The 23,621-nt window shown below is 36.7% G+C and overlaps 1 long non-coding RNA gene across 1 annotated transcript in view; it reads right to left on the bottom strand.

Moving 5' to 3' along the window:
- The window catches only part of LOC120317013, a 129,978-nt gene that overhangs the window by 55,932 nt on the left and 50,425 nt on the right, over positions 1-23,621 (bottom strand). The window contains exon 3 of the long non-coding RNA XR_005559115.1: positions 2,032-2,094. This is a non-coding gene — a long non-coding RNA (uncharacterized LOC120317013). The remainder of the gene's footprint in view (positions 1-2,031; positions 2,095-23,621) is intronic.

Below are 23,621 nucleotides of genomic sequence, written 5' to 3' on the forward strand. Positions count from 1 at the left end.
TCTGCTACACTGAAAGTTCCTAAGAGCACAGTGGCCTCCATTATTCTTAGATGGAAGAAGTTGGGTGCAACCAAGACTCTGAATACTGGTCACCTGGTCACAATATTGGTTGCTGTCAAACTTAGCAATTGGGGAAGAAGGGCCTTAGTAAGAGAGGTGACCAAGAACCTGATGGTTACTCTAACTGAGCTCCATAGATCCTGTGTGGAGATGGGACAGAGTTCCAGAAGGATGAGCATCACTGCAGCCCTCCACCAATCTTTATGGCAGAAGCCTTTCCTTAGTGCAAAACACATTGGAGTTTGCAAAAAAAGCACCTGGAGGACTCTCGGACTGTGAGGAACAAGATTCTCTGATCTGATGAAACCAAGATTGAACTGTTTGGCCTCAATTCTAAACGCTATGTCTGGAGGAAACCAGGCAACACTCCTCATCTCCGCAATGCCATCCCAATAGTGGTGGTGGCAGCATCATGCTCTGGGGGTGTTTTTTTTAGCAGCAGGGACTGGTGTTTGCCTCAGAGTTGAGGGAAAGCTAAATGGAGCAAAGTACAAGGCTATCCTGAATGAAAATCTGTTCCACAGCGCTCAGAACCTCAGACTGGGCAGAAGGTTCCCTTTCCAATGTGACAATGATCCTAAGCACACAGCCAAGAAAACACAGGAGTGGATTAGGGACAATTCTATGAATGTCCTAGAGTGGCCCAGCCAGAGCCCTGACTTGACCCTTATTGAAGCTCTCTGGAGGGACCTGAAAAAGGCTGTCCACTGATGGTTGAAATCCAACCTGACTGAGCTTGAGAGGTTTTGCAAGGAAGAATGGCAGAACCCCTCCCCCAATTCAGGTTTGCAAAGCTTGTCGTGTTGTACTCAAAAAGACTTGAGGCTGTAATTGCTGTCAAAAGTACTTCAACAAAATGCTGAGTGAAGGGTTTGAATACTTATGCAAATGTGATATTTCAGTTTTTTCTTTTTAATAAATTTACAGAAATTTCTAAACTTCTGTTTTCACTTTGTCATTTTTGGGTAGTCAGTGTAGATTAATGAGAAAAGAATGAATTTCAATAACTGTAGAATTAGGCTGCAGCATAACAAAATTGACGATAGTGAAGGGGGTCTGAATACTTTCTGAATGCACTGTAAATAAGTGTATTATTAAAAACTTGTTTACAGACATGTGAAATTAATTTCAAAAGTTTTGAAGCCTGAATGATTTCAGATGTTTGAATTAGAACTTTAACTTCTGATCAAAAATTAGAAATAGCTATTTTTGGTTTTGGCAGAATTAAATAACATATAGTTTCTGAAGGGATACCTTTCAAATAGATACTGTACATTGGGGCTATGGAGTTTGCGAAGAGAATCTTTATAAATTGGAGGCACATAATTATAAATTTTCTCATATTCTTTGTCAGTGGAAGTGGAAATACTATATTCAGTGGTGGGATTCAAATATGTGATCAACTGGTTCTCTGTGTGGATGACGCTTCTGGAAGTCAATTCTGGGCCTGGACAACAAAATATTAGCTACCGGTTCTGCTGAAGTGTTGCGAATCAGCTGAATCCCACCACTGACCATATCTCTTTATATATGTAGAATGTGATTACAAGACCATAAGACAAATCATTTTTTTTAAAAAGCATGAAAATCAGATTTTTGGTTCCAACTTCATGAACTCAGGTCTTGTTATGAAACACTTGATGATGGAACCACAAAATTGGCTGAAAGTAGCTCACTTTAATTTGGGAATTTAAATTTTGGATATAACTAATGCATACTTTATTAATACTTTTATATATACTTGTGATAAAATTTGAAAAAGAAAAGTCTGAACTAAAAATAATGATAAAAATGTAGCTGTTATCTAACTCAGCTCTTCTGGTATAATATTTTTATTTCTTTATAAACCATACATTTAATGTTGATATTTAATTTAAAAAGTTCTTTGTGTGTTATAAAGAAAATATGCTCATGATGGCAGTATAATTCTTACATGTATAAAATATACTTTGTTGTTTCATTTATACTCACATGTCTGGATATGAAAATGTAATAAATTCTCCCACCCAAAGGTCTTCTGTGGGAATTTGCTGACTGAAATGAAAGAAAGGATGACACATATTTTTATAAAGGTGTATAGGAATAATAAAAAGGTTCAGCAGCTTGAGTTTTTTTTAAAATAAAAAATAAGGAAGGACCTCTCCAAATTTATTTAATTCTAAAATAAATAGAATCGCAATAAATGTGTCAGAATATTTTCAGTTATTGCACTATTTCTCTATGCTCTTATTTTTTTGCTCCAGTTTCAACACTAGCATGGAATAGCATTATAAAGTATACTAAGGTTCACTGCCTTATGCTATATTGGACTGGGCGGTGGTTTACAATAATTTTGGATGAAGGATGCTTAATATATGGGATTCTGCAGATAACAGTGCAATCTTATGAAATCTGATTAGTTGACCATAATGGTGTTTTAAACATGTGTCCAAGATTAAATGACAGAAGATTGGAAACAATTAAAATAAAACATCTCTTTGATTCTTCCTTGTGGCACCTCTACTGTCACTGCTTTTTCTGCCTTAACTCTGGATATGACCATTTGGGGCAGAAGCCTTGGATAATCATGAGAGAATGTTGCTGACATACAGTAGTTCTCCAGCCAGCAACTCTAGGTCACTAAGACATTGAATATAATAACAATTCCTTGGATGTTCAGCTCAGCTCTATACATTTATGTAGCGGGAGCTCAATAGTTCATGCTTCATTAGTTATTGATGGAGCTCAAAAAAAAATCCCTTTGCTGATTTTTAGAAAGATAAAGGAATACAGAGGACAAGGAAAAATATCTATCTCCCTGGGAAGCTCAGAAAAGCATAATTCAATTCTCCAAGGAAGTTTAGTGAACTTATGCAGCCATCCTAATGGAAGCAGGGCCCTTCTCTGTTTTATAGTCACAGAAATCTCTGCTTGGCTTAAATAGAATATAAGCAACCAAGTCAATCAATTATTGGAATTAAATTACCAGATTTTGGAGTGAATACAATGAAGGAGAAGAGAATTTAGATGATCTATGCTGGTTTTTCTGCTGAGATATTTGCATACAACTCATTTTACACTCAGTTGTTTTGTTCTTCTGACAGCTGTGTTTGTACACCTGCTTTCTTTCATGGTTTAATTGAATTTTTTCCTCTCTTGGACCAATGTATGTTGTACACACTATTTTAGGGAATATTGCATTTGCTTTACTAAGCAAACCGTTTTAATTCTCATTTTCTTTCAGAGATGCTTATATTAGTTTATTTTGAAACTTGACATATACAATTATCTGATTTTCTCTCCACACAATGATTTTCTTTCTTTTCAAAACAGGATATATGGTAAATATAGACTTTTCTGCCTCTAAATGATATAACAATCTTTCATGCTAGCTCAGCATTTTTCTTTCATTTTTCAACTGCCCTCTTTACTGTGACTTTATTATTATCCTCCATGGGGTATAATAATGCTTTTTAAATGTTATCTTTCTGTTTAATGGTATTTAAATTGATATTTATTGATAATAAATCGTAATTACTGACTGAATATCTCCATATTGTCACATAATTTCTTTTTTTTCTTTTTTTTCTTTTAGACCAACAAAACAAAATAAAGCACAACAAACATTACACACATACACACGTAATATATCCTTTTTTGTTAACAGCAATTTGTTATAGTACTCTTCTATTCTTTACATTTCCCCCCTCTTTCTTCTTTGAAATATTTGTCCTTATTGCCCCATTGTTTCTTATTTACATTTTCCTTTTTTCATATTCTACTACTTACTAGGAATCCAACATTATTCATTGTAGTATCACTCATATTTTTTATAAGACTCGACCGGAATTCCATCTAAGCGTTGTCACATAATTTCATGTGTCTTATATGCTGTATACATTATTACTGTGTCTCTTTATTTCCACACTCTTAAGAATCTAGGAAATAAAGCCTTTTAAACTACTTTATGTAATAAAATAAACATTTCCATAGTACTATACTAGTAAGATACTTTCCTAAATCTTTCCAATCAAATTAGGTCTTAGGTTCAGATTCAGTTTAGTAAGTGTGTTCCAGGAAGATATGGGTTTTTCACTATTTTTATCCATCGGTTTACAATTTTGTACCTTCATCTAGGAAATAGAATCATAACAAAAGGTTTTTTTTTTCTTAACATATCATGTTATAGTATGGAAGTCGAGGATGCCACATGTCTTCTTTAATTTTTAAACTCATTGCTAAATCAATTGCTTTTCATTTTAGATAATAATTAATGTCATTTTTTTGAGGATACCTTGAATCTGTCTTGACTTCTGGAGCAGTCTCCTGCAGTTTTCTTGGCATGATTTTTAGAAGTGGTTTATTATTGCCTTCTTCTTAGGACCAAGAGACTGCCCAAGGATACTCAACTGGCTTCATGGCCAAGGCAGGACTAGAACCTAGGTACCCCATTTTTTTTAGACCAACATCTTAACTATTATGCTAAACTGGTTCTCATTGTTGTCATTATCAAAGCTTTAAATTGTACAATAATGTGGTTTTAAGACATCAGGCTAGAAACCTGGAGTTTGTGAGTTCTAGCCCTGAGTGAGTGTGCAACTTCTTTGAAATCTGCAGATTTTAGGAATTAAGTACTCTAAACAAAAATCTTTGTTTCCAGTCTTGGAAGATATAAGATATATTTTGTTATGAATAGATCAGCAGTTTTGATGCAGATCAAAATATATTGATCAATGGTGGTGAGGAATAATTTGAATTTGAATAGAGTATGATTGATGTTACATGTTTGGCTCAGGTACATCCTGAAACAAATAAAGAATAAATACTTTGAACCAGTTGATTTAAAATAGATATTTTTAAAGACCCTGAGATATTACATTCTAAAGAGTAATAGTAGTAAAGTTGGAAGGGACCTTGGAGGTCATCTAGTCCAACCCCCTGCTCGGGCAGGAAACCCTACGCTATTTCGGACAAATGGCTGTCCAGTCTCTTCTTAAAAACTTCCAGTGTTGGAGCATTTACTGCTTCTGGAGGCAAGCTGTCCCACTGATTAATTGTTCTCACTGTCAGGAAGTTTCTCCTTAGTTCTAGGTTGCTTCTCTCATTGATTAGTTTCCACCCGTTGCTTCTTGTCCTGCCTTCAGGTGCTTTGGAAAATAGCTTAATTCCCTCTTCTTTATGGCAGCCCCTGAGATATTGGAACACTGCTATCATGTCCCCCCTTGTCCTTCTCTTCGTTAAACTAGACATACCCAATTCTAGCAACCGTTCCTTATATGTTTTAGCCTCCAGTCCCATAATCATCTTTGTTGCTCTTCTCTGTACTCTTTCTAGAGTCTCAACATCTTTTTTACATCGTGGTGACCAAAACTGGATGCAGTATTCCAAGTGTGGCCTTACCAAGGCATTGAAGAGTGGTATTAATACTTCACGTGATCTTGATTCTATCCCTCTGTTAATGCAGCCTAGCACTGTGTTGGCCTTTTTGGCAGCTGCAGCACACTGCTGGCTCATATTTAAGTGATTGTCAACTGTGAGAGGGACCTCGGAGTCCTAGTAGACAATCACTTAAATATGAGCCAGCAGTGTGCTGCAGCTGCCAAAAAGGCCAACACAGTGCTAGGATAAAATAGTATGGTTCAGATGTTTATCTGCAATTTTAAGAGCCTTAAATCAATCAGTATTTAAAATATTCAGTTCAGATAAAAAAAATAGAATGAAGATTAATATAGTTGCATACGTGATACGTGAACCAAAGAATTAGAATACACAATCTTGCAAAATCACTAGCCCTAAGCTTTAAGCAATATAAAATATACTTCTTATGATTTAAAAATAAAGTTAGTTCATTAGAAAATACTATTTAATATATCTTCAAAAAGGTTTGAAAAGGATTGGATATTAGATTTCCTTTTTTCTGCAGATAAGAAATTTGAGGGCTATTTAACCCTTGATTTGGTTTTGTCTAGCCATAGCTTCATTTCAGATCAAAACATATATTAATGCCATTTTGAAAACAAATATTTTGCTTAAAGGTGCATTGATGGTATTAAATTATATTCCTAATATATTGAATTTGACATTTCATGATTTTTATTGAGCTTGGGAAAAAGAAAGAGAAAAATATTAAATACTTGCAAAAATCTTATCTTCCTGATATTAAGGGATGAATTCAGGATATGAGTCTTATCCATTTTTAAAGTCTTATTGTAAACATAATAAAAAGAAACAATATATTCCTTTATCGTCTAGACTTAAATAATTCCAAATTGATACTAAATGGATACTATATTGAGTTCTATTCTCTTTACCCCCAATAGCCTATTACTTTGGCGAAATAACATATGTAACCTTCTAAAATAAACATAAACATAAAAATGGGCCACTCTGAAATGTAAGCTCTAAAGGTAGCCATTGAATCAATAGCAAACCCACAGTTTGCTTGGAGACTGGTTCACTCTGCCTCTAGAATATTCCTAGTTTTGAAGTGGAATAGCAAGAGACATTTTTTTCTCATTTCCAAGATGATAGCTGATGGGCAGAAAATAATTTAGCCAGGATAATGGTGCAAGAGTCAGAAAGGAAAAGGCTTGGTGAAGAGAAAGCCCTTCATAACATGACAAAAAGAGGGAAAATACAAGAATAAGAAAAGTAAAAACATGACATGAGGAAGGGTCACAAGAGATTGTTGGGCTACAGGATGGTCTATTTGGCTTTGTTTGGGTTCCACTTACTGTTTTTTCAGCTTTGCTCAATGATGATACACAACTTCCAACCTATCATAGGAATTGGCCTTAGCTCTTAAAAAGAAAGTTTGCCATCTCTGCTACAAGGATAGAATATGCAGTTCTGATGCTTCATTTCTATCTCATCTTGTTTTCCAGGATTAAGAATTCTGACATGCAAATTTATTTTCATTAAGCTTAAGTGAGTTTTACTCTTTAATTAACTGAAAAACTTTTATCTTATTTTGCAACACTGTTCCTACTCAATATTATGACAGGGAAGGAAAAAGTGATGGTTCTTTGGCTGCCATTTACCTAGGTAATTTGATTCACATTTACTTTCCACACTGCCAGGGCTTTGTTCTCATAGCTCACTTTTTTGCCAACCAAATTGATGACTCTGATATATGATCCTTCTCCAGGATAGAATCTGTGAAGTCTCACTTTTCTTATAGTGAGAAAAACTCATCTGTTTGTGTCCTTGCTAGGAGTAAGAAATCAGATTGTATGACCCCCTTTGTTAGTCAACCTTCACTGGTTACTTGCTCACTGACATATTGACCAGAATGTTTTATGATCTGATTTTTATTGCTTATTAGGTGGTTCATCTGCTTCTCTTCCTGAATTGATTGCTTAGAGCAGGACCCTTTGCTCTTTGCAAGCAGCAAAGGCTGAAAAATGGTGGCATGTGTCATTTTCTTTTGAAGTCTGCAGATTATAAAATTAGCTTGTAAAATAAAATAGGAAACTTCCTTGAAAAAATTACTGCTTTACCAATCTTTTTCATTTCTGAGAAATTACAGAAACCTTTCGACAGAACCTTGGGCCATGAAAAAGGGTTTGAGATGGTTTCTGTCAAGGCTGGAAGTAAACACTGAACATTTTTATAATTTAAAATACAGTGTGATCCTGATGGCAAATAGCGGTGTGTAAGTCACTAAAGATTCATATTAGGGCAATCTTTCAGTCCAGCATAATTTTAAAAATATTGCTTATGAAAATTCTTGTAATGTGGAGATATCATAAACATCTTCCTTCAACTTATGTATGTTGACATAAATAGGCTAATAACTTATTTTAAAAAAACATTAAAATAATAGTAATAATAATAATAATAAATGAGTTGGAAGGGACCTTGGAGGTCATCTAGTCCAACCCACTGCTCAGGCAGGAAATCCTATACCATTTCAGACAAATGGCTGTCCAGTCTCTTCTTAAAAACCTCCAGTGTTGGAGCATTCACCGCTTCTGGAGGTAGGTTGTTCCACTGGTTAATTGTTCTAACTGTCAGGAAGTTTCTCCTTAGTTCTAGGTTGCTTCTCTCCTTGATTAGTTTCCATCTGTTGCTTCTTGTCCTGCCTTCAGGGGCTTTGGAAAATAGCTTCACTCCCTCTTCTTTGTGGCAGTCCCTGAGATATTGGAACACTGCTATCATGTCCCCCCTCGTCCTTCTCTTCGTTAAACTAGACATACCCAATTCCAGCAACTGTTCCTTATATGTTTTAGCCTCCAGTTCCCTATTCTCTATGAACTTCTGTGGAATCTTCCCTCTGAACCTAGATCCCCAAATCCCAAGGTGTAGCCCACTACTAGACCTTGAGCCTTTTGGACCAGTGTGCAGAAGTGATGGGTGAGCACACGTGTGCATATCCCCACTTGTGTGAGCAGTGGGCAAGCGCACGTGGATGGACTTCATTTGCATGCTTGTTATGTGCTCCAGTTGAGCAATTGGAGATGCATGCTCACATGCGCTTGTCTGTCGCATGCATGGAACCATCCTTTCTCTCCCCTGCCAGTCTACAAAGCTGAAAAGGTTGGGAATTCTGTTGTACACAATGCCAATTACTTGGTTATGTCATTCTGTATATGCTGCTCCTGCCTGCATCTTATACCTGCCACTATATGTTGGACTATCTCAGAAGCCTCTTGACATAGTCTTCACTTTGGATCCTGTCTAATGTGGTAGACCACTGCTGCTATGAATTTTGGGTATCCTGACCGTTCTCCTTCTGTCTGGTGTATAGTCTCTCAGTATTGGACTTTGGGTGGAATATATATGATTGATATGAAATGATTCAAAGTCAAGCAATTTAAAAGGGAAAGTGTAAGGACATGTTTAATTTTTCCTCTGAGTACAGTAACTTATAAAAATAGTTGCCCTTTCTATATCATACTCCTTTTGTATATTTTTTAGCCAGAAGAAAAAAGGTCAAAAGTAGCTTTATGCTTGCCCCAATTGTTCATTTGGGTTCTTTATGTTTTTAATTGTACTGGGAAAGGTTGCAGAAAGTCCAGAAATTATAAAAAGTATCTTATTTGGGGATGCATTTATTCATATGACACTATCTTCTAATTTGCCCAGATAAGAGTCAGGTCAAACTAGATGCAGTTATTAAACACTTTCAGTGCCAGCAGGACAAGGATATGTAAACATTTGTGGCCAAGGGCCATAATATTAACATTTTCACTATTTTTGGTGGCTGAAGGTGATAGGAGATGTGGCAGTGATGTGATAATATCATCAGAAAAAAAGGAGCCAAATAATCTGTGTAATTGTCCTGTTTCCTTTGATCTCCCAATAATAATCTTAAAAAAACAAGGTAGAATCCCATAATAATCTGCATCATGCAGATCTGGCCTTCAAAACTCAGCCACTCTCAGATTGTTCATCATTCCTTGTGGATATCTCTTCTATCTGAATGGTGATTCTTTATTATATACATTGGTCTGTGAAAGTATTATACAGTATGATAATTGGTTGTTATCTGTCCCTTTGCACTAAACCATTCAATTAATTGATATAAGTGCACCATGGAATGTAATGACACATTAACCTAACTGTCCCAATAATAGGCACTATTTCTGCTAACATTACAGTAGGGTACTTTAGAAATAAGCTGCAGAAATCTATATGTTACTAAGTGGCAGAAAATCTTAACAGATTTTTGCTGCTATCTATTGGTAGCTCTAACTCAGAGGTTTTGGGAACCAGGGACTGGTTCCATGGAGAAAGGTTTTTCCACGGACCAGAGGGGGTGTGGTTTTGTGTGCTGCCTGCATCCCACGGATGGGGCTTTGCTTGTTTGTGCAGACCGGTTGTTGGCATGCTCTGGCCCAGTGCTGGTCCATGGACCAGGGGTTGGGGACCTCTGCTGTAACTGTAGTCATTCCAATAAATATTCTCATATAGCCTTTAATATGTCCATATTCTGTAATAAATATGATTTAAGTTCTCCGAGCTTATGGGTTGGTTTCTGAATGTTTCGGTACTAGGTTAGGTAACATCTTCAGCAGAGTTTAGGGGATACCAGTGTCAGTGCTCTTCTGTTTATTTGCCATGATTTAATATGTCCATTATAATAGATGAAGAGACTTTGTTTTTTAATATGAACTTTTTTGCTAGAGGTATTTCAATTTCTGTATGTTGTATGGTTAGTTAATTTTGCAATGGAGGATGAAGCAGGGGTTGGAAGATGTACTGATTGACACAGAAAATGGATTCTATCAGAGCTAATCTTGAACTGTTGGAGACATTTTTAATTTATATCTCCTCTTTTATTACCTGGACATCAGTTTTCATGTAGGAAAAAATACCAATCAATTGTAAAATTGGCATTTTTATTTATGGAATTTTCCTAAATCAGTGTCAGCCAGTGTATTAAAATATTTTCTCAGCAAAAGTGTCATTGTTCCTGACAAACACACAATAAAAAGTGCTAATGGACCTAAGTTCAAACTATTACTAAAACGATAAAGTTTACTTTCCTGTGAATGAAACTGAAGATCTGAATCTTAAATTATTCCTCAAGATTCTGGAGAAATTCAAAATGTTGTCCTTTTCTACGTATTGAGGTAATTTTATGACATTTTATAATACAAATCTCAAATCTCTGAGCACAGCACTGATTTATTCAAATATGATTGCTAAAGTATATTTTCATGGTTCCTTATAAAACTTCCCTATACTACACTAATGTAGCCTACTAGAGGTTTATTTTTGTAAATCAGCATATATAATTTTGGATCCATTGATCCAAATTTAATCCTTTTCTGTTAATTTAATCATTTCCTCCTTCCATCGTTTTATATATAAAAAAGAATGTGTTTCCTTTGCTGAACATTTACATTCCTTGTCTCATTAATAATTTGGGGACATTTGTTTCTTTTATCTCTCTGAAGTGCTCTATTTGAGAAATAGTATGACAACTTTAGCCTGATGAATGACACATACTATTGTGTGTAAAACATGAGACCCCTTGAAGTTTAAATTGAAGTCAACTTCTCTTTGAGTGGGCATTGGGCTCCTGTCTGCTGAACACTTTTCCTCCCTGAACAGTAACAACCCTGTTCTGTCCTGGAGCCCATCTAACTTTCTGAGGTACATCTGCTGGGCTAGCTTCTTTCTGGTGACTTCTACAGACCCTGGCTATGTGGCCTTGCTTCCCACAGGCACGGCACATGGCTGTGTGAAACCTGCAATCAGTTCTTTTATGTTGTCCTCCACAGCTAGCGCAGTTTTGAGGAAGGATTGCTTTTTCTGTTGTGCAATGCCATCTAAATGACTCTTTCTGCAGCCTGTCGATCTCATCGACCATCTGGTTCACTCAGTCTCTCAGTGGTCTCCTGATGTATTGCTGCGGGGCTGGAATGTGTCTTCTGAGGGTGGAGAGCCTTCAATGCTCTTCTGGTAGCCTCATCTGCCATGATTTCATTCAGAGCGTCTTGGAAGGTCAGATTCTCCTTTGCAAATAGGTGCTGCTGAAATTCTCTGTTCAACAGCCCACACACAAGTCTGTCTCTGAGACAGTTTTCCAAGTCAGGGAATTCACATTGGCATGACGCTTGACGAAGTGCTACCACGAACTCAGCTACTGATTCACCTGACTTTTGCTCCCGTTATTCGAATGCGTGATGCCAAGTGATTATGGACAGCTTTGGCTCAAAGTGCTCTTTTAGCCTCCTCTTTAAATCTACTGTTAGAAGTAAAGTCTTCATCCTGGTTCATCCAAGCCGGGAATAAATAAGCAAACATGGCGACTGCTTTGGGAAGAAGGTTACAGTTTATTGCAGAAAGATGGTCTTCAGGAAAGTACAGAGGAGAGAAGAAGAAGCAGAGAGGCAAAAAAAGAGCACATGGGGCAGTAGGCTTTTATACCCCCTCTATAGCCTTGTTTGGAATAGTTTCCTGTTCCTGTGGCATGAACCTTGAGGCTGTTTCTGAGTGTTTGTCTAGGCCTTGATATCTGTGGTTTAATTCTATTATCATATCCTGCTTCCCAGGTGACGGGGCTGACTCCTAGAGTTTGGGTGGGGTATGCAGATCTTCCCTTTTGTCTTCCTGATTGCTCTGGCTTCAACTTTCTGATGGTTTTACATCTGCATTTGTATAGGGTTAAAGTCTTGCTTGGGGCAGAGATAGATTTGGGGCCAGGTTTGGTTTTAAAAAGTCCTTTTGAAGAAAAATATATTTTTCTGCCCTTTTTAAATATTTCTTCTCTGGGCTAACTTTCATCAATCCCCGCTTTGTGCCTTAAGTGTGAATTTATGACACACTTATTGGCATAACATTAAAATTGATCTGGTCAGGGAGACTTGGTAGGCAAGCTTTTAAACTGGTAAGCAAAAAAAAAAAAAAGACATTAATGGAGGCAGCAGAAAAAGATCCCTTTAGTGGCTCCCAAAAGGGGAGCTTGCACCCATAAAGTTCTAAAAGTCAGGGCAAAATTTTGTTGGGCGGAAAAGAAATTTATAGTGTCCAATATTCTGTGCCAATAATTTTCAAATGTTGGATATCACCTTTAGCTTTCAGTCAGGTTTGCATACTCCCCAAAATTCTTCACAGCCATGGTTCTCCTTAGTACATGACCACTGGCTCCCCAATTTCAAGGGTTGTTTCCTGCCTTAGCTCTTAATTCAGTGCATCCAGGTTTGTAATGTCCAATATGCCAGGCTATTAAATTTTCTTTAAATTGCACATAATGAGTTATAGGAATCCCAATTTGAGCTCAACAGTGCAAAATATTCAGGGCATAAGTTTGGGATTTTTCCTGTTGCTTCCTTAGTCAGGGCATATGAATTGCAAATCACCTGAGGGAGCCTAGTTCCCTCCCCCTTGGTATCTGTTGGAAGTTGGTCCCACAAAGCTTTGGTGCAATAGAGCAAAAATCAGCCTGGGGGGAACTTTACTAAAGGTAGGTGGAGGGGACTCAAGTATGATTCTGAATGGTGTGTGTGTGTGTGTGTGTGTGTACTTTTACAAAATAGTCAATACAAACATTCTGGATAAATTTTCCCTCCCGCCAGATAGAAGTCCAAGGTGTTCAGTACTTGTTCTGCCACTTATTCCTAAATGCCATCTCTCCATTAATACATTCAACTGGCTTGTTACAATACAAATGGGGCAAGAAAGAAAAGTTTACAATGAGTTTCCACCCTCCCCCCACAGTCTAATTTTCTCTTCTGAGGCTTCACATGGCACCACCTTCCTTCTGCAGCTCTCACAGGCATCTGGGTAAATGGTAGGACTTGGGAAGATGTTCCCCACTCAGATTGCATGGTGGCTTTTTAGTGGATGGCTGGATTTAAAACTCAATTCCTTGGCTCAAATGGATGGAGGCAGCATCTGGGTCTGTGTGTTCTGCTTCCAAAGGCTTGGGAGAGGGTTTCAGGGCTGAAAGATACAAGAACAAGGTCTCCCCCTGCTTTCTGGGTGGACTCTACCAGGAGAGGCAGACAAAAGGTATGGAGAACAAAGGGCAGGAAAAGAATTGGAAAGGGGGTAGCTTGCAGGCAGTTTGAAAATGCTGAAAACTCCAAATAATTTTAAAAGCCTAATATTTTAATATGTGCAACTTGCCAAGGGTAGGAGAACATTTATTCTAAAATAGACCACATTATTTTAGAGATTAGAAAATGCTTATTTGTTTCAGAAAAGTTTCATAGTAGTTTCACCAGTAAGTTTTAGGATATGAAAAGTAACTTAGGAAAATTATTTCCCCACACAAGCAGAATTGAGCTTCAAAAGGCTCTTGTAGATAGACACACATTTTTCAGGAAAAAGATAGATAAAACACATATAGTAAATGCAAGTGAAACTTTTAAACTTAAAACAATCCCTCCTGGTAACTTAAGGCTGTTCTTGAGAGTACACAGAGAGAAAGAGGAAAACAAACAAACAAACACATTTTTTTTTCTTCACTCTGTTTGTTGGCCAGACAAACAGAGTGAGGTATTTCCTTTTTGTGGCTTATTTTTAAGCATGATTTCTAGCAGAATTTAAAATTTTTTCCTTTGGATTTGAAACAGTTAACAATCACATTTACCTCTCACACAGACTTTGACAAACATATATACACAAAGACAAGAGAACAGAAGTCTTAGTTTTATACATCCTAGTCATTCCCACCATAAATTTCAGATAACTCAAGTTAGGGAAGGCACACATTTTAAACATACCACGTGGTTGCATAGAGAAGAGAGGGATAGAGATAGAGAGAGGGAGAATAACTATTTCTTATTTTCCCTTTTTAGTACCTTTATTTAGCCAAATTGGTTTCCCAGCAAAGCCCTAAGCAAAGTCTATTTTTTTCTATACACTACACAGTCAAAGTCTCCTTGTGAGACTTCTTCCTAACACAGTCGAAGTCCCCTTGTGAGACTTCTTTCCTAACAGTTGAAGTCTCCTTGTGAGACTTCTTTCCAAACACAGTCGAAGTCTCCTTGTGAGACTTCTTTCCTAACACAGTCAAAGTCTCCTTGTGAGACTTCTTTCCAAACCTAAAGAGCACTACACAGTCGAAGTCTCCTTGCAAGACTTCTTTCCTAACTTTGCTTTGCTTACAGGGCCTTACCAGCTAGTTGCCCAAATCCATTTTTTTTTCATTCACTCATTCCATTTCATTTTCACACACTCTCCCTTTTCCCTAACAAAAGGTTCTGTGCTCTGGCCAACCCCCATGCTGTCCAGGTTCTGCCAATCAAACAGATCCTTTCTGCGGCTAGGAAAGACCAGAAGGAGCAAAATCCAATTGTGATTGGGAAAAAAAAGGTCTTCTCACTCACACAATCAGATATACACAAATTTTCTTTGTTCCCCTGGGCTTTAAACTTAAAATTTAGAGGTACTCACCTTCATCTTCTTTCCAAAGCAGCCCTTGAGCTCAAACTCTCAAAACTCCCTTTACTACCCTAGCTCCACATGGGCAAGGCCTGGGAAACCCATCCATAGACACAAAGGGGTCTGCTGCCGGCAAGATGGGGCTTACCAGTCTCAGTCCATTGGAGAGGTTAGCTTGGAGTCCCATCTCGGGGTGCCAAATTGTTAGAAGTAAAGTCTTCATCCTGGTTCATCCAAGCCGGGAATAAATAAGCAAACATGGCGACTGCTTTGGGAAGAAGGTTACAGTTTATTGCAGAAAGATGGTCTTCAGGAAAGTACAGAGGAGAGAAGAAGAAGCAGAGAGGCAAAAAAAGAGCACATGGGGCAGTAGGCTTTTATACCCCCTCTATAGCCTTGTTTGGAATAGTTTCCTGTTCCTGTGGCATGAACCTTGAGGCTGTTTCTGAGTGTTTGTCTAGGCCTTGATATCTGTGGTTTAATTCTATTATCATATCCTGCTTCCCAGGTGACGGGGCTGACTCCTAGAGTTTGGGTGGGGTATGCAGATCTTCCCTTTTGTCTTCCTGATTGCTCTGGCTTCAACTTTCTGATGGTTTTACATCTGCATTTGTATAGGGTTAAAGTCTTGCTTGGGGCAGAGATAGATTTGGGGCCAGGTTTGGTTTTAAAAAGTCCTTTTGAAGAAAAATATATTTTTCTGCCCTTTTTTAATATTTCTTCTCTGGGCTAACTTTCATCACTACATAGGTTACTGATTCGATGCTTGCTGGCGCTACCAAATTCTCGGCAATGTCAAATGTAGCCTGTCCACACATGCAGAGTAGAGTAGCTGCTTTCAAGCCATCTTCTCTAACCTGGTTGGCCCGCAGATAGTTGTCTACCCTGGAGATGTAAGAACTCCACTGTTCTGGATGGGAGCCATCAAATTCGTTCAGCCTGCTCAGCTTGGCCATGGTAGTTTTTTAGTGAGGTCTTGGACACTGCCTCTCTTGCTGCAATAGGAGATGAACTGCCTAGATCCTGGGGACAGATCTTACTGGCAGTCAGGGTGGGGGACGTGGTCCCACCAGGGCTCTGGTGCCTGGTCTAACACCCAGTGACTTCAACTCTAATAGGCATCATTGTCTCCTTCAGCAAGATCCCACCTTTGTCGCCACTATTATGTAGTGGGTTCTTTGGAGGAATTGACCAGACCAGCTTAATGCAAAGCTATTCATTGCAACAGAAAACAGAACTGGCTTAACTGACAGAATGACGGCTATTTATACTTGCCGCCTCTAGGCGGCGACTAATCAAATCAAACGGTATTTTCCCGCTCAAACTTAAACTTAACTTTCCCTCCAAAACAGTTGGAGACACATTTAAATTAAAACACAATAACGCTTAATATCAATACATAACACATACTGTGAACAGTATGTATGTAAATATTTTTTAATAATATCAGTCCCTAAATTGTGTAAAATAAATGTTTGGTGCAATGAATGGGGAGAGGGGAAAAATTTGAGAATATGTAGTACTTGATATTTGTCTTTTATAGATGTACAAATATAACTGAAATATTAGCCAACTATTTGGAGTACTGTTTCATCAGTCTTTCGAGCCCAATCAATTTTATCAGTCTTCCAAGTTATTTAAATTCTACTCTCAGCAATGCAGAAAAAACATACTTAATAGAAATAGAACAGAATGGTGCACATTTGCATGGAATACAAAATGGAAGAAGGATTAGTTTTTCCTTTGCTACATGCAATTGTTGCCTTAGTAGTAGGAAAATCTTGACATTGGAGGAATTATTAGATAGAAGACAGCTATGGCCCCAAAAAATAGACCCATGTCATTTATGAAAATAGATAGATAGATGTGGAATGTAGACACAATATTAGCATTCAGAAGTTATTCCCAAACTCTCAATGAATCCGTAAGGTAAGTACTGTCTCATCCCAGGAATGTAGGTAGTATTTTATTTTATTTACTTGTCAGATTTGTACTGAACCCTGTCAAGACTCTGGAAGCCAAAGAATATTAAAAACAAATAATAAAACAAGGAAAAAACCAATGTCCATCTAGAAAAAAAATATTTAGACTACCATATAAAAAAAATCCTATAAAGGCTTGTCCTTATTCTAACACAAATCCTAGGAAAGAATCCAGGCTTTCAGGCATTTTCTAAACAATGTTAGGGTGGGGGTCTACTATGACCCAGTTATCCATCCATCCATCATAGTATCTAAGTATCTCTGTTTTCTATACAATATAAACATAAACCACTTGTTGTGTTCCAGGTCAAGGTAAGATATAATATTATAGTCCTGCCATAATGAGTTGTCAAGAGAACTGGATAGAGAACTACTAGAGCTGAACCTATCCACACTATAAAGATCAAACAATCCTTGTAGGAATCAATAGGATGTACCTGATCTTATAAAGAGGCTGAGTAGCTGGGCTCATTCTCAATGGCTTTTATTTTCCCAGTGAACATGGAAATGACATAGAATTATAAGGTATGGAAAGTGAAAGTTTTATATTTGTGAACCAGTCCTTAATTATATTCAAAACATGAAGCAGGATATATTCACTGAGTAACCATGCATTTATCTACCTATTTTCTTCAGCAGTCAGATAGGCATAGTACTGCAATTTTTAAACTTTGCCACAATAGCAATTATACAATTTTAACAATGAAAAGCAATTTGAATCAGCTATATATAGTAGCTGAATGAATATATGAGAATCTTCATTCTAAGGTTTGCTTGTATTGTTTTTTGTTCATTCATAAATTATTTGCTGACAGTCATACATCTTGTCTTATATATTCGCTGAAGAATTTACAAGGGTTTTCCCCTCCCCAGTTTCCTCTATGTTTTAATCACTCATATGGAAGGAACTCAACCATACATTTTGTAATTAAGATTAATGTACGGCTATAAGATTTGAGGGCTTGCAGGACTTTAGAAATCTATTAATTTCTTATTAGTTTCAGTATAATAATTAAACCTTTTACATGGAAGGTAAAATAAACCAGTGAACCCAACTTTGTGAGAGACTTAGCATATGCTGTTCATTTAAGCACTTTTAGTGATTTAATTATATTATATACCCCATAATGCTTTTGCTGAGTTGGAAATTTGGACATTTCATTTAAATTTAAGTGATGATTAATGAGGGCAATGGAATATCTTTTTTGGTGCATAAGTTGTGAATAATGCAAACTATAATTCATATCTCTTTCAGCAAAGAAAGCAGAACCAAATCACACTGAGAGTACAGTATCATTAAAGAGGTTAAATGTGCAGCATAGAAGAAATTATCAAATTATTGTTACACTTACAAGCTTGTGAAAAATAAGCCAGCTTTGCCTGAGGTAGCCAGGTTTTCCTTGAGGGGAGAAAAAATATTTTGCTCAGCAACTGAGCAAGTATTCCAGTATAGATCATACCCCAAATTATTCCTCTGTTTATTATTAGCTTCTCTTTCTCTAGATCAGTGCTTCTCAACGTTTGTGTGACGGCGACCCCGTCACACAAACGTTCTGCGCACGCGCGGCGTGCATGCGCGGCACTCCCATGCGTGATGCGCATGCGTGACGCCCCCATGCGCGGCGCGTGTGCACGGCACCGCCCCCCTGTGTGATGCGCATGCGGGGCGCCGCCCCCATGCGTGGCACGCATGCGCGGCGGCCCCCATGTGCGGCATGCATGCGCGACGGCCCCATGCGTGGCACGCATGCGCGGCAGCCCCCATGTGCAGTGCCCGCACGGCACCGTCCCCATGCGCGGCATGCGTGCGTGGCGGCGCCCCCATGCGCGGCGCGCGTGCACGGCGCCACGAAAAATGGCGGATTGCCCCCTTTGGCGACCCCCCAAAAATGGTCGATTGACCCCAAATGGGGTCGCGACCCATAGGTTGAGAACCGCTGCTCTAGATGGCAATGGACGGTTCCTCTCTGTCATCTTGTCCCTTTTCTGATCCCTGGGACACATTTGGTACTTCAGTCAGCAAATGCTAAGTGCCATTACCAAATACAGTAGCTACTGTGACAAATATATTTGATCACAAAATACCCATTTATAAGAAGACATGATTTTTCTCCTCTACATCTCAATGGGACCTTTGAAAGGCTCAGAGTCAAAGTTGCAAAGAAACAAGGTGCTTATGTCTTGGTTTGCAACATACTGATTTTCTATTTAGTTTTTATGTCAAAACAATCTCTTTTTTAAAAAATGTGCTAGTGCATCATAATAACAAATTGACTCCCTTGCATAGAATTGTTTCATTTCACATTCCTTTAGTATTTGCTTCATGGGATGATACTGTGGAATATATTTCTGATGAAGTCTGGAAAGGTGTCATACTTATTAAATTAGAAGAACAACTGTAGAAAGCAGGTTGAAGTGTAATTTATTCCTGTGCACAAAAAGGAGTTTAAAACAACAAGAAAAATACTGCATAATAGCTTTCTTTTGGCTTAAAAGTATTTTAATGTTTCATCAATGCCTCTACAGGTGCTATTTAATAAATCAGTTAGGTCATTCTGTATTTTGAATAAATCATGACCATCACATACAAGGTGAGCCATTTCAAAATTTGAAAACAGAGTCTATAACTTAAACCATTCATTAATTATGAGTGATTTTATTTTTATAGTAGTGTCTTTGGTAATATTTCTGTTAATAGATTTTAGACCTGTTAGGTATTGCTCAAGTTTGGACATCACACTTAGTACTATTGTTGATTACTCAGGCTTAATTTGAGTGGGAAATATGCCTGTCTACACCAGTGCTCATTGGTCCATTTGTCTTTTTCTCAGAAGAATCTAAAAGAACATCTGAACTTCTCATTTACACAGGTTAGATGATGAGATATCTGCTGGCTTGCTCTTCTTATAAAATGCCAGGGACTGAAGCTGTATCACAACATATTAACATAGCTACTATGCATACTGTTTCTTTTTGTATTATATATATTGGCTTTCGCACTATTTTACTGTGTTTTGTGAACTGTGTTTTATGAATCCTTTTAGAGGAACCTCAAAGATGCTTTTTTTCTTCAAAAGGCAATGGACTGGGTTTTTTTCCTTGACGAAGAAGAATTTATTTTTTTTTTATTTCCTTTTAGAGGAAATAAAGATGATAGAATGAAATACCTTATATAAATAAATACTTGAGAGTTAGGAAAATGCCAGAAAATGATAATTTCCAAAGAAAAGAAAATAATTCCGAACTATTCTACAAATTGCCATTTGTACACGCTTGTATCATTTATATTTATTTTGCTTTTTTTATTTTAATATTAGAAAATCCCTTTGCCAGACAGAGAGTAGAGATTACTGCTAAGAAAGAACATAGTACTTTTCTCCTGATTTCTGACATTATCTTAGACATTGGTTAAATCTGTACACCAAATATTCTGTAAATTTTTCATTAATATTCAGAATCAAGTGTCTCAAAATTTATGTGTCTAAAAGTGAAGAGGACATTATAGCTCCTCAATATAAATGCAAATGCAATCATGTCTAAAAATAGTGCCTTAATATAGGCCATTTTTCATTAGAGATCAAACTTAGTGCTCCTCGCTTCTAGATACTCATTAGTAATAATGATTATTTCTTAGAAGAGAAGAATATACAACTCTCTACTCAGAAATTAAAGATTATACAATTTAAAAAGATTACTTTCTTTTTGGTAGAATTGAGGAAACTTTCCATTATCTAGATATGCTCTGCTACTTTTGAGCTAAAAACCAGCATTTTAAAAGGTATTACAAGCTTTTATCAGAAAATGCATATTTCTTTGTAATAACATGGATAGCCATTAGCATATTTCATAGATTTGTCTGAAATACATTTTCACATCTCCATTGTTTTGATAAAGCTATCCTATTAAATGCATATATTTATGGATATCTATGAGTTTATAAGAAAAATAAATGTTGCTCAAAGAAATACTACTTCAAAACTGGTATACTGTATATACTTAGAGAGATTCCTGGTATTAGAAAATTTGGGAAGATATTGCCCAGACTAAAATTCACTTCTTAATTTATTGTCACTTAATTTAGTATCACTATTACAGACATTTTAAAACTACTTCAGTTATTTCAAGTGGATTTTTTTATCATCTAAATCATGAGTATCTATGTTTGTGTGTGTCTCTCGTGTGTATTTCTTTGATAGGTCCTCAGATCCTTATACTTTGTACAGGATTGCAAACATATTCTCAGTGAAATTGCTTGATAGTTTGTTTGTTCAAGGGGGCAAAGATTTTCATATTGTCTCTTCATTTTGACATGTTGCCATATTTCCCTGTCAGATTTTTGTAGTAGGCATTGGTATTGTAAGCTGTTTGTGTTTCTTGCCTCCTGATTTTTCCATTGATGGAAGTCTCACAGAGCAGTTAAACTTTCTATAGCAGTGTTTCTCAACCTTGGCTGGGTCAGAATTCTGGAAGTTGAAGTCCACGTGTCTTAAAGTTGCCAAGGTTGAGAAACATTTTTCTACAGCAGGGGTGTCAAACTTGCAACGTCATGTGACATGTCGCGAACGTATCGTGACTTTTTGGCCATTGCCTGCAATGGGATGGGCACGGTTTCGCTATGATGCATCCGGCCCACAGGCCGACAGTTTGACACCCCTGTTCTTCAGCATTCCATTCAAATCATTTGGCAAAGTGTAAAGTAATTTTTTGCCTTATCTGTGCATACAAGGCTATTCTTTTCATTAAGCATGCCTCTGGCAATGGTTATTATTACAGAAGGCAAATTATGTTCATTACAATGTTAGTTAATATTCTTTTGATTCATTTCCAACAGATGAGAGGTTTTATCTTTTAGTTAGTACGTATATATTTAACCAGTCTCCTCTAACCATGAAAGTTGGTAGTTTACATTGTAATTGTTAAGTAGAAAGATGCTTGTAATTTTCCTCTAAGCTGTGAAGAACAAGAAAAACTAACATTTTCTTCTACCAATTGTCAATCTATATATTGACAAGTGCCCTTTTAAAAGCTGAATTATATCTGAATGCATAGAGAGTGAAAGCAAAAATGTATTTAATTTCCTTTGTATTTTACAAAGAATTGTTTTTCAGTAGAAAAGAAGTTTTTTAGTCTAAGATTTATTTCTTTAAAAATCTATCAATTTTAAATTAAGAAATTCAAACAACTAATCCAAAATCCTCCTTGCTGAAAAATAAGTGATATATAACAAGTTAAAATAAGCTATGATATTACTTTTGCTTTAACAAGCATTAGGAATTTATTGCTGTCAAATTAAACAAACCTCATCTCCAAACACTAATCAGATTGACTGGGTGTTTTTATTCTTCATTTTTTTTAGGTGGGGGAGGATATCATTTGAGCTAGTAATTAAAATGTGAAGCTATGGTTCCCTCCTCCTCCTCCTCTTGCTCCTCTTGACTTATTATGTGTGATGTTCTCTGCTTTCCAAAAACTAATATGATGAACATTCTTTATGGAACCCATGTAAAGTTATCTACCTATTCATATTTCAGTGCTTAGGTTTCATGTAACCAAACAAGATTATAATGCAATGGGCTATCCATCAATATGTCCTGAAACTTTAACATAAGTCATAATTAAACATCTACTAATAGAAGATGTTTGTGTATTGCTTTGATTCTCTGTGTTAGATAACTGCATTTGTTTTACTCCAGATGCACAGTAATAATTGGGAACATTTCTTCAGCCTGCTCATCACCAATAAAGCAATTTCACAGTTTCCTGAATTCTGAAGAAAAGCTATACTTGGAAGTGTTAATTAACAAAATTACTAGTAAGAGGCATTAAAAGCAGGATATGAAATGTAATTTCTACTCATTGGTTTGGATCAGAAATAGAAGAACAATCATCATATAAAATAAGTGTAGATTACAATACTTATAATATTTGAACACTTAAAAGGCTGCTACAGAATCTTATAACAGTACTGGATAAGAACACAATAAATGTTTAAAATAATAAGTAAGTAGAGATTTACACTAAGTGTAACAATATCTATTAATAATATTTCAATATTTGAAATAATCACATAGGTGGTAAACTTAAGCAAGTTTCAGGTTTTCTTACATGCTCCTAATCTGCTTTTTCTTCATGTCTTTACATGTATTTATAAAAAACATTTTCACAATACTTTATTCTCACATCTAATGAGGTGGATGTCATCTGTGAAAATTCACCTCAAATACATTTACTAAATTCTAAGGTGCAGTTTTTCTTTTGTCACAAACTAACATGGCCACATAGGTGAGATGAAAAAAAAGGAGGAGGTGAGAACAAGGGCACATTTTGATTTAAACTATGTTTATTTAAGAATACTGCTTAATTCATTATTAGACATTTAGATTGTATGACTAGAAAAAGTAGTTGTGTAATATGAAAAATTGTTGGCTGCTATGAGACTGTTTTACCTTTAAATGCTGAAATAGTAACTTCCATTTGTTTCTGCAGCACAAACTTATCAAATTAAATTTTAGTGGCAAACTGTCAGCCTATTCTGTTGACAGGATAAGTTATCAACATTTGTGCTATATTATTTTTGCCTTCCCCAGGAGGCCTCTTTGTGAGGCTATATGATCACATTATTATGATAGACACAAAAGTGAGGTTTTGCCTAGCATTACTTGTATAACATACTTGTTATATTCACATCTCCTTTGAACTGATACTGTTAGCCCAAGAAGGTAGACCAGACTAAGAAATCAGTCTTATAATTTATAGATC

The sequence above is a fragment of the Crotalus tigris genome, unplaced genomic scaffold (assembly GCF_016545835.1).
Source record: "Crotalus tigris isolate CLP2741 ecotype Arizona unplaced genomic scaffold, ASM1654583v1 scf7180000017589.2436309, whole genome shotgun sequence".
NCBI lineage: Eukaryota > Metazoa > Chordata > Lepidosauria > Squamata > Viperidae > Crotalus > Crotalus tigris.